Here is a 10,609-nt window from a genome sequence, read left to right as displayed (position 1 = left end):
AGTTGAACGGAGTTGTGTCCACTCGTGCCAATTTCAAATTCCATAAAAGTACAACTTAAAGAATAGTGATCACAATTTCGTCCACCAAGTTTTTGGCGCCGTTGCCGGGGATTGTTTGAGTATGGACAACTGACGGTTCATCTTGTTGCTCAGATTAGGTAATTTTCTTTTCAAAAACTCTTTCAAAAATTTTTCTTTTTCGTTTTTCCAAAAATGTTTTTTCGAAAAAAAAATTAAAATAAAAATACAAAAAAGTAGAAAATCATAAAAATCAAAAATATTTTGTGTTCTTGTTTGAGTCTTGTGTTAATTTTTAAGTTTGGTGTCAATTGCATGCTTTTAAAATTTTTCTTGCATTTTTTTCGAAAATCCCATGCATTCATAGTGTTCTTCATGATCTTCAAGTTGTTCTTGACAAGTCTTCTTGTTTGATCTTGATGGTTTCTTGTTTTGTGTCTTTTCTTATTTTTCATGTGCATCTTTGCATTCATATTTTTCATGCATTAAAGATTTCTAAGTTTGGTGTCTTGCATGTTTTCTTTGCAATAAAAATTTTTCAAAAATATGTTCTTGATGTTCATCATGATCTTCAAAGTGTTCTTGGTGTTCATCTTGACATTCATAGCATTCTTGCATACATTCATTGTTTTGATCTAAAAATTTCATGCATTGAGTATTTTTGTTGTTTTTCTCTCTCATAATTAAAAATTCAAAAATCAAAAAATATCTTTTCCTTATTTTCCTCCAAAATTTCGAAATTTTAGGTTGACTTGATCAAAAATTTTTAGAATTAGTTATTTCTTACAAGTCAAGTCAAAATTTCAATTTTAAAAATCTTATCTTTTCAAAATCTTTTTCAAAAATCATATCTTTTTCATTTTTTTATAATTTTCGAAAATTTCAAAAAAAATCTTTTTCAAAATATTTTCAAAATCTTTTTCTTATCTTTATATCATATTTTCGAAAATTAGCTAACAATTAATGTGATTGGTTCAAAAATTTGAGGTTCGTTACTTTCTTGTTAAGAAAGGTTCAATCTTTAAGTTCTAGAATCTTATCTTGTAGTTTCTTGTTAGTTAAGTCAAATTTTAAAATTAAATCTTTTTATCTTTTATCTTATCTTTTTCAAAATTTTATCTTTTTTTAAAAAAAAATTTGATTTCAAAATATCTTATCTAACTTCTTATCTTCTTATCTTTTTCAAAATTTGATTTCAAATCTTTTTCAATCAACTAACAAACTTTTTGTTTGTTTCTTATCTTTTTCAAAACCACCTAACTACCTTTCCCTCTCTAATTTTCGAAAATATCTCACCCCTTTTTCAAAAACTCTTTTTGTTTTAAATTTTAATTTTAAACTTATCTTATCTTTAATTTTCGAAAATTACTAACCCCTTTTCAAAAATTATTTTCGAAATTTCTCTTCTCTTCTCTTATTCTATTTAATTAATTAATTACTAACACTTCTCTTCACCTCTCTTCATCCAAAAATCCGAATCCATCCTTCTTCATTCTTCTACCCCCTTCTTCTTCTACTAACATAAAGGAATCTCTATACTGTGACATAGAGGATTCCTCTTTCTTTTCTTGTTTTCTTCTCTTTCATATGAGCAGGAACAGGGAAAAAGGCACTCTTGTTGAAATTGATCCAGAACCTGAAAGGACTCTGAAGAGAAAATTAAGAGAAGCTAAACTAAATTATTCTAAAGGTAACCTTTCAGAAATTTTTGAACAAGAGAAGGAGATGGCAGCCGAAAATAATAATAATAATGCAAGGAGAATGCTTGGTGACTTCACAAAGCCAACGTCCAAGTTTGATGGAAGAAGCATCTCCATTCCTGCCATTGGAGCCAATAACTTTGAGCTGAAACCTCAGCTAGTTGCATTAATGCAACAAAATTGCAAGTTTTATGGACTTCCATCTGAAGATCCTTATCAGTTTTTAACTGAGTTCTTGCAGATCTGTGAGACTGTAAAGACGAATGGAGTTGATCCTGAAGTCTACAGACTCATGCTTTTCCCTTTTGCTGTAAGAGACAGAGCTAGAATATGGTTGGATTCACAACCTAAGGATAGCCTGGACTTCTGGGATAAGCTGGTCACTGCCTTCTTGGATAAATTCTTTCCTCCTCAAAAGCTGAGCAAGCTGAGAGTGGATGTTCAAACCTTCAAACAAAAAGATGGTGAATCCCTCTATGAAGCTTGGGAAAGATACAAGCAGTTGACCAAAAGATGTCCATCTGACATGTTTTCAGAATGGACCCTATTAGATATATTCTATTATGGTCTCTCTGAATTTTCGAAAATGTCACTGGATCATTCTGCAGGTGGATCTATTCACCTGAAGAAAACGCCTGAAGAGGCTCAAGAACTCATTGACATGGTTGCAAACAACCAGTTCATGTACACCTCTGAGAGGAATTCCGTGAATAATGGGATACCTCAGAAGAAAGGAGTTCTTGAAATTGATGCTCTGAATGCCATATTGGCTCAGAACAGAGTGTTGACTCAACAGGTCAACATGATCTCTCAAAATCTGAATGGGCTGCAACATGCATCCAACAGTACTAGAGAGGCAGCTTCTGAAGAAGCTTATGATCCTGAAAACCCTGCCGTGGCAGAGGTTAATTACATGGGTGAACCTTATGGAAACACCTATAACCCATCATGGAGAAATCATCCAAATTTCTCCTGGAAGGATCAACAGAAGCCTCAACAAGGCTTTAACAATGGTGGACGCAATAGGCTGAGCAATAGTAAGCCATATCCATCATCTTCTCAGCAACAGACAGAGAATTCAGAACAAAACACTTCTAATTTAGCCAATATAGTCTCTGACCTGTCAAAAGCCACTTTCAGTTTCATGAATGAAACAAGATCCTCCATTAGAAATTTGGAGGCACAAGTGGGCCAGCTGAGTAAGAAAATCATTGAAACTCCTCCCAGTATTCTCCCAAGCAATACAGAAGAGAATCCAAAAGGAGAGTGCAAGGCCATTGATGTGATCAATGTGGCCGAATGCACAAGGGAGGAGGAGGACGAAAATCCTAGTGAGGAAGACCTCCTGGGACGTCCCTCAAGCAAGACGGAGTTTCCTATTAAGGATCCAAAGGAATCTGAGGCTCATATAGAGACCATAGAGATTCCATTAAATCTCCTTCTGCCATTCATGAGCTCTGAAGACTATTCTTCCTCTGAAGAGGATGAAGATGTGACGGGAGAGCAAGTTGCTCAATATTTAGGAGCTATCATGAAGCTGAATGCCAAGTTGTTTGGTAATGAGACTTGGGAAAGTGAACCTCCCTTGCTCATTAGTGAACTAGATACTTTGATTCAGAGAACTCTACCTCAAAAGAAACAAGATCCTGGCAAGTTTTTAATACCTTGCACCATTGGCACCATGAGCTTTGAAAACGCTCTATGTGACCTAGGGTCAGGGATAAACCTTATGCCACTCTCTGTAATGGAGAAGCTGGGAATCATTGAGGTACAACCTGCCTTGTTCTCATTACAATTGGCAGATAAGTCATTGAGACAAACTTATGGAATAGTAGGGGACGTACTAGTCAAGGTTGAAGGCCTTTACATCCCTGCTGATTTCATAATCCTAGACACTAGGAAGGAAGATGATGAATGCATCATCCTAGGAAGACCTTTCCTAGCCACAGTAGGAGCCGTGATAGATGTCAACAGAGGAGAATTAGTCCTTCAATTGAATGGGGACTACCTTGTGTTTAAGGCACATGGCCATCCCTCTGTGACAAAAGAGAGTAAGCAGGAAGAGCTTCTCTCAGTTCAGAGTCAAGAAGAGCCCACACAGTCAAACTCTAAGTTTGGTGTTGTGAGGCCACAACCAAACTCTAAGTTTGGTGTTCAGACCCCATATCCAAACTCTAAGTTTGGTGTTGGGACTACACACTAACATTGACCTGATCATCTTGTGGCTCCATGAGAGCCACTGTCAAGCTATTGACATTAAAGAAGCGCTTGTTGGGAGGCAACCCAATTTTATTTATCTAATTTTTATTATATTTTTATTTTGTGTTTTATTAGGTACATGATCATGAGGAGTCACGAAAAAATAAAAAAAATTAAAAACAGAGTCAAAAACAGAAGAAAAAAATTTTTCACCCTGGAGGTCGCGCAGACTGGCGTTCAACGCCAGTAAGGTGCATCTGGCTGGCGTTCAACGCCAGAACAGAGCACCATTCTGGCGCTGAACGCCAGAAACAAGCAACATCCTAGCGCTGAACGCCAGGAATGTGCCTAGAGGAGACAAGCTGGCGTTGAACGCCAGCAACAAGCATGAAACTGGCGTTCAACGCCAGGAACATGCATTACATGGGCGTTGAACGCCCAGAACGTGCACCAATGGGCGTTTAAACGCCAGAATGATGCACGAAGGCATTTTACATGTCTATATGGTGAAGGAATGGTATTTCTTTTCACCTCAGGATCTGTGGACCCCACAGGATCACCTCAGGATCTGTAGACCCCACAGGATCCCCACCTACCATATTCCCACCTTTTCTTTTAATCCTAATCACACTATCCTAATCCTAATCTCATTTCACCCTTTCCCATATCACACTTCCCAAAAACCTTCACCAATCACCTCAATTCCTCTTCCCAATTACCCCATTCACCTTTCACATCAACCCACTCTTCCCCATAAACCCCACCTACCTTCATACAATTCAAAATCAATTTCCCACCCATTCCCACCCAATATGGCCGAACACCCACCCTCCCCTCTCCCTATAAATACCCTTCCATTCTACTTCATTCTCACACAACACAACCCCTTCTTCTCCCACATAGCCGAACCTACTTCTTCCCCTCTCTACCATATTCTCTTCTTCTTCTTCTTCTCTTCTTTTCTTTCTTGCTCGAGGGCGAGCAAAATTTTAAGTTTGGTGTGGTAAAAGCATAAGCTTTTTGTTTTTCCATTACCATCAATGGCACCTAAAGCCGGAGCATCCTCTAAAAAAGGGAAAGGAAAGACAAAAGCGTCCACTTCCGAGTCATGGGAGATGGAAAGATTCATCTCCAAGAGCCATCAAGACCACTTCTATGATGTTGTGGCAAAGAAGAAGGTGATCCCCGAGGTCCCTTTCAAGCTCAAAAAGAATGAGTATCCGAAAATCCGACATGAAATCCAAATAAGAGGTTGGGAAGTCCTAACCAATCCCATGCAACAAGTTGGAATATTGATGGTTCAAGAGTTCTATGCCAATGCATGGATCACTAGGAACCATGATCAAAGTATGAACCCGAATCCAAAGAACTATCTCACAATGGTTCGGGGGAAATACTTAGATTTTAGTCCGGAAAATGTGAGGTTGGCGTTTCACTTGCCCATGATACAAGAAGATGAACGCCCCTACACTAGAAGGGTCAACTTTAATCAAAGGTTGGACCAAGTCCTAATGGACATATGTGTGGAAGGAGCCCAATGGAGAATAGACTCCAAAGGCAAGCCAGTTCAACTAAGAAGACTGGATCTCAAGCCTGTGGCTAGAGGATGGTTGGAGTTCATTCAACGCTCTACATTCCTACTAGCAACCGATCTGAAGTTACTGTGGATCGGGCCATCATGATCCATAGCATCATGATTGGAGAGGAAGTAGAAGTTCATGAGGTAATCTCCAATGAACTCTACAAAATAGCCGACAAGTCCTCCACCATGGCAAGGCTAGCCTTCCCTCACCTTATATGCCATCTATGTTACTCAGCTGGAGTTATCATAGAAGGAGATACCCCCATTGAAGAAGACAAGCCCATCACCAAGAAAAGGATGGAGCAAGCAAGAGAAGCTCCTCACGGCCCTCAAGAAGTGCATGAGGAAGCTCATCATCAACAAATTCCTGAGATGCCTCAAGGAATGCACTTTCCTCCCAACAACTATTGGGAGCAACTCAACACCTCCTTAGAAGATTTGAGCCACAATGTGGAACAATTAAGGGTGGAACATCATGAGCACTCCATCGTTCTCCAAGAAATAAGAGAAGACCAAAGAGAAATGAAGGAGGAGCAACAAAGGCAAGGAAGGGACATAGAAGAGCTGAAGAACATCATTGGTCCTTCAAGAAGAAGACGCCACTAGAGGTGGATTCATTCCTTGTTCTTTATTTCTTTCTGTTTTCGGTTTTTAATGCTGTGTTTATCTATGTTTTGTGTCTCTACTTCATGATCATTAGTATGTAACCATGCCTTAAAGCTATGAATAAAATCCATTAATCCTTCACCTCTCTTAAATGAAAAAAATGTTTTAATTCAAAAGAACAAGAAGTACATGAATTTCGAATTCATCCTTGAATTTAATTTAATTATATTGATGTGGTGGCAATACTTTTTGTTTTCTGAATGAATGCTTAAACCGTGCATATTTTTGATCTTGTTGTTTATGAGTGTTAAAATTGTTGGCTCTTGAAAGAATGGTGAACAAAGAGAAATGTTATTGATGATTTGAAAAAAATCATGAAATTGATTCTTGAAGCAAGAGAAAGCAGTGAAAAAGGAAGCTTGCGAAAAAAAAAATAGAAAGAAAAAGAAGGAGCAGTAGAAAAAGCCAATAGCCCTTAAAACCAAAAGGCAAGGGTAAAAAGGATCCAAGGCTTTGAGCATCAATGGATAGGAGGGCCCAAGGAAATTAAATCCAGGCCTAAGCGGCTAAATCAAGCTGTCCCTAACCATGTGCTTGTGTCATGAAGGTCCAAGTGAAAAGCTTGAGACTGAGTGGTTAAAGTCGTGATCCAAAGCAAAAGAGTGTGCTTAAGAGCTCTGGACACCACTAACTGGGGACTCTAGCAAAGCTAAGTCACAATCTGAAAAGGTTCACCCAGTTATGTGTCTGTGGCATTTGTGTATCCGGTGGTAATACTGGAAAACAAAGTGCTTAGGGCCACGGCCAAGACTCATAAGTAGCTGTGTTCAAGAATCAACATGCTTAACTAGGAGAGTCAATAACACTATCCGAAATTCTAAGTTCCTAGAGACGCCAATCACTCTAAACTACAAAGGAGAAAGTGAGATGCCAAAACTGTTCAGAAGCAAAAAGCTACAAGTCCCGCTCATCTAATTAAATTAATATTCATTGATATTCTGGAATTTATAGTATATTCTCTTCTTTTATCCTATTTGATTTTCAGTTGCTTGGGGACAAGCAACAATTTAAGTTTGGTGTTGTGATGAGCGGATAATTTATACGCTTTTTGGCATTGTTTTTAGATAGTTTTTAGTGAGTTTAAGCTACTTTTAGGGATGTTTTCATTAGTTTTTATGTTAAATTCACATTTCTGGACTTTACTATGAGTTTGTGTGTTTTTCTGTGATTTCAGGTAAATTCTGGCTGAAATTGAGGGACTTGAGCAAAACTCTGAAGAAGGCTGACAAAAGGACTGCTGATGCTGTTGGAATCTGACCTCCCTGCACTCGAAATGGATTTTCTGGAGCTACAGAACTCCAATTGGCGTGCTCTCAACGGCGTTGGAAAGTAGACATCCAGAGCTTTCCAGCAATATATAATAGTCCATACTTTATTCGAAGATTGACGACGTAACTTGGCGTTGAACGCCAAGTACATGCTGCTGTCTGGAGTTAAACGCCAGAAAAACGTCATGATCCGGAGTTGAACGCCCAAAACACGTCATAACTCAGAGTTCAACTCCAAGAGAAGCCTCAGCTCGTGAATTGATCAAGCTCAGCCCAAACATACACTAAGTGGGCCCCGGAAGTGGATTTATGCATCGATTACTTACTCATGTAAACCCTAGGAGCTAGTTTATTATAAATAGAACATTTAACTAATGTATTAGATATCCTGGATTGTATTTTGAATCCTGTGATCACGTTTTGGGGGCTGGCCATTCGGCCATGCCTGAACCTTTTGCTTATGTATTTTCAACGGTGGAGTTTCTGTACACCATAGATTAAGGGTGTGGAGCTCTGCTGTACCTCAAGTATTAATGCAATTCTATTCTCTTTTATTCAAATCTCTCTTATTCTTATTCCAAGATATTCATTCGTACCCAAGAACATGATGAATGTGATGATAAGTAACCCTCATTATCATTCTCATTTATGAACGCACGTGATTGACAACCACTTCCGTTCTACATGCAACCGAGCTTGAATGTGTATCTCTTAGATTCCCCAACAGAATCTTCGTGGTATAAGCTAGATAGATGGCGGCATTTATGAGGATCCGGAAAGTCTCACCTTGTCTGTGGTATGCCGAGTAGGATCCTGGGAATCCGGAAAGTCTAACCTTGTCTGTGGTATTCCAAGTAGGATTCCGGTAATGAATGACTGTGACGTACTTCAAACTTGCAAGTGCTGGGCGTTAGCGACAGACGCAAAAGAATCAAGGGATTCTATTCCAGTAGGCGCAGGAACCAACCAGTGATTAGCCGTGCTGTGACAGAGCGCGTGAGCGTAGTTTTCACTGCGAGGATGGGATGTAGCCATCAACCATGGGTGATGCCTCCAGACGATTAGCCATGCGAGTGACAGCCGCATAGGATCATTTTCCCGAGAGGATTGAAAGTAGCCACCGCTGATGGTGAACCCCTATACACAGCTTGCCATGGAAAGGAGTAAGAAGGATTGAGTTGAAGAAGTGGGAAAGCAGGCGTTCTTGAGCCATACAGTATCTCCATTCGCTTATCTGAAATTCCCACCAATGAGTCTGCATAAGTATTCTATCCCTTTTATTATTTATTTTCTTATTTCTATTTTCAAAAACCCATAAACCAATTTAATCTGCCTAACTGAGATTTACAAGGTGACCATAGCTTGCTTCATACCAACAATCTCTGTGGGATCGACCCTTACTCACGTAAGGTTTATTACTTGGACGACCCAGTACACTTGCTGGTTAGTTGAACGGAGTTGTGTCCACTCGTGCCAATTTCAAATTCCATAAAAGTACAACTTAAAGAATAGTGATCACAATTTCGTCCACCAATAGCCGAAAGCGTGACGTTTTGACAGTTAGGGTGTTACATTATGGTATCAGAGTGGTCCTTCCTGTAGAGCTTGAGGAATGGACCGACTATGCTTTAATTGCATACTCTGTGCATCTGTCATGTAGTAGGTCTTGTTCAGATAACGAGAATTAGAGCTTTATGCACATGACGGTCTATTGATTAATGCCATTAGTCTTGCATTGCATAATTCCTGGTATTAAGTTTGGCCGGCTTAACACTTGTGAATTATGTATATGGAAGAACTAACGAGTTATCATAGATGATATACAAGTTATAGAAATGCGAATCGTGGGTTTTGGGAACGTTAGAAACTATTTCTCAAGGTTACTCATTTAGGTGTCTTGAACTCTGTGAATGTCATGTGACTTGTTCTCTTATAAGTTTACTTTGGAATCCTCAATTGCTATTTCTTTTGGGAAGTAAATTAATGTTTCTCCAACCCTATTCTTCTGTTCATATGCTTTCCGTTTGATTCTAACCGCATATGTTTGCTTAACGTCCTTGGTGTGTTTGCCTTTCTTTGTTCAAACTCTTTTCTTGATCCATGTATTCTTTGGTACAACTTTGAACTTGTTTTGATGCAGTGTATTCCTTTAAGCTCCTATTCCAAGTTCTTTTTAAAGAAGTTATGATTCAATTTTCTCATGTTTGACTATATTTACAACCGTTTTGAAGCCTTTACAAAGTCGCTTTTAATTCGATATACACCTCTCCATGTAAACTTTGAAAAAACTATTTGTTTCCAATACCTCGCATGTCATTTTTCTTATTTATGGAAATAAACTTACTTTACATATAACTTGATTTTCTAACAACTATATTACAATTTTTACGAATATCTTTATTTGATTATGTATTTAGATATTCTTCAAAAGAAAGATTTTTGTCTCTTTTCAGTTGATTTTCATTTGACAAACTCCACCTAATTTATTTTTAATTTGAGTTTGGTTTTGCATATCACATTGTTTATGCAATTGTTGTTCTTTTGAAAATATTGGACTCATATCCTTCTTTTTAAGAACGAATCAATTCCTCATTAAGATTTTCATTTCTATGGATGTCATACTTGGTTCTGTTTTTAATTATTCTTTTACTTTTGTGAACATCACCATTAGTCTTAGTTTTTCTTCTCTTGTAAATCTCGTACTCATATGCATCGGCTTGATTTGTCTCAACCTAGTGCACCATTTGTCCTCTTATTGGTTTTACCATAGTTCTTAGTCAAAGGTTCTTTCTTAAAAATTTACTATTGATTGAGTTGTCTTTCCTTACGCGTTTTCTATCCTTTTGGATAAGTTGAAAACATGTTCGAAATTCCATGCCTAGTGAATTTTCCTTGATTTCCTTTGATTTAAAGATCCTTTCTTGTATGGGCTGATTTCCTTTTAAGTGCATCTTAACATTCTTGAATGTTCTTATGAGGTGGTGATTTCAAGTATATTCTCAGAGTTTTGAGGTGAATTTTCAAAACAAGATTTGGATACCCTATTTAAGAGATTTTAAATCAAATTTTCTCACTTAATTGCATCCAAAGCCATTCTTCAAATTTGACAAAGTTGTTTGAAGTTAGCATTAACTCCTTTATATGAAACTCTGAAAACATGATATATGCGCATGCGG

The 10,609-nt window shown here is 38.0% G+C and overlaps 1 non-coding gene across 1 annotated transcript; it reads right to left on the bottom strand.

Annotated features, from left to right (window-relative positions):
* Positions 1-2,142: 2,142 nt before the first annotated feature.
* Positions 2,143-2,246, bottom strand: LOC112719467 (small nucleolar RNA R71). The gene has a single exon (XR_003161768.1). It is a non-coding gene; the product is annotated as a small nucleolar RNA R71 (small nucleolar RNA).
* Positions 2,247-10,609: the final 8,363 nt, after the last annotated feature.

This window comes from Arachis hypogaea, chromosome 10, assembly GCF_003086295.3.
Source record: "Arachis hypogaea cultivar Tifrunner chromosome 10, arahy.Tifrunner.gnm2.J5K5, whole genome shotgun sequence".
Taxonomy (NCBI): Eukaryota; Viridiplantae; Streptophyta; class Magnoliopsida; order Fabales; family Fabaceae; genus Arachis; species Arachis hypogaea.
The sequence above is the reverse complement of the archived record's forward strand: the minus strand, read 5'-3'. Positions and strand labels throughout refer to the sequence as shown.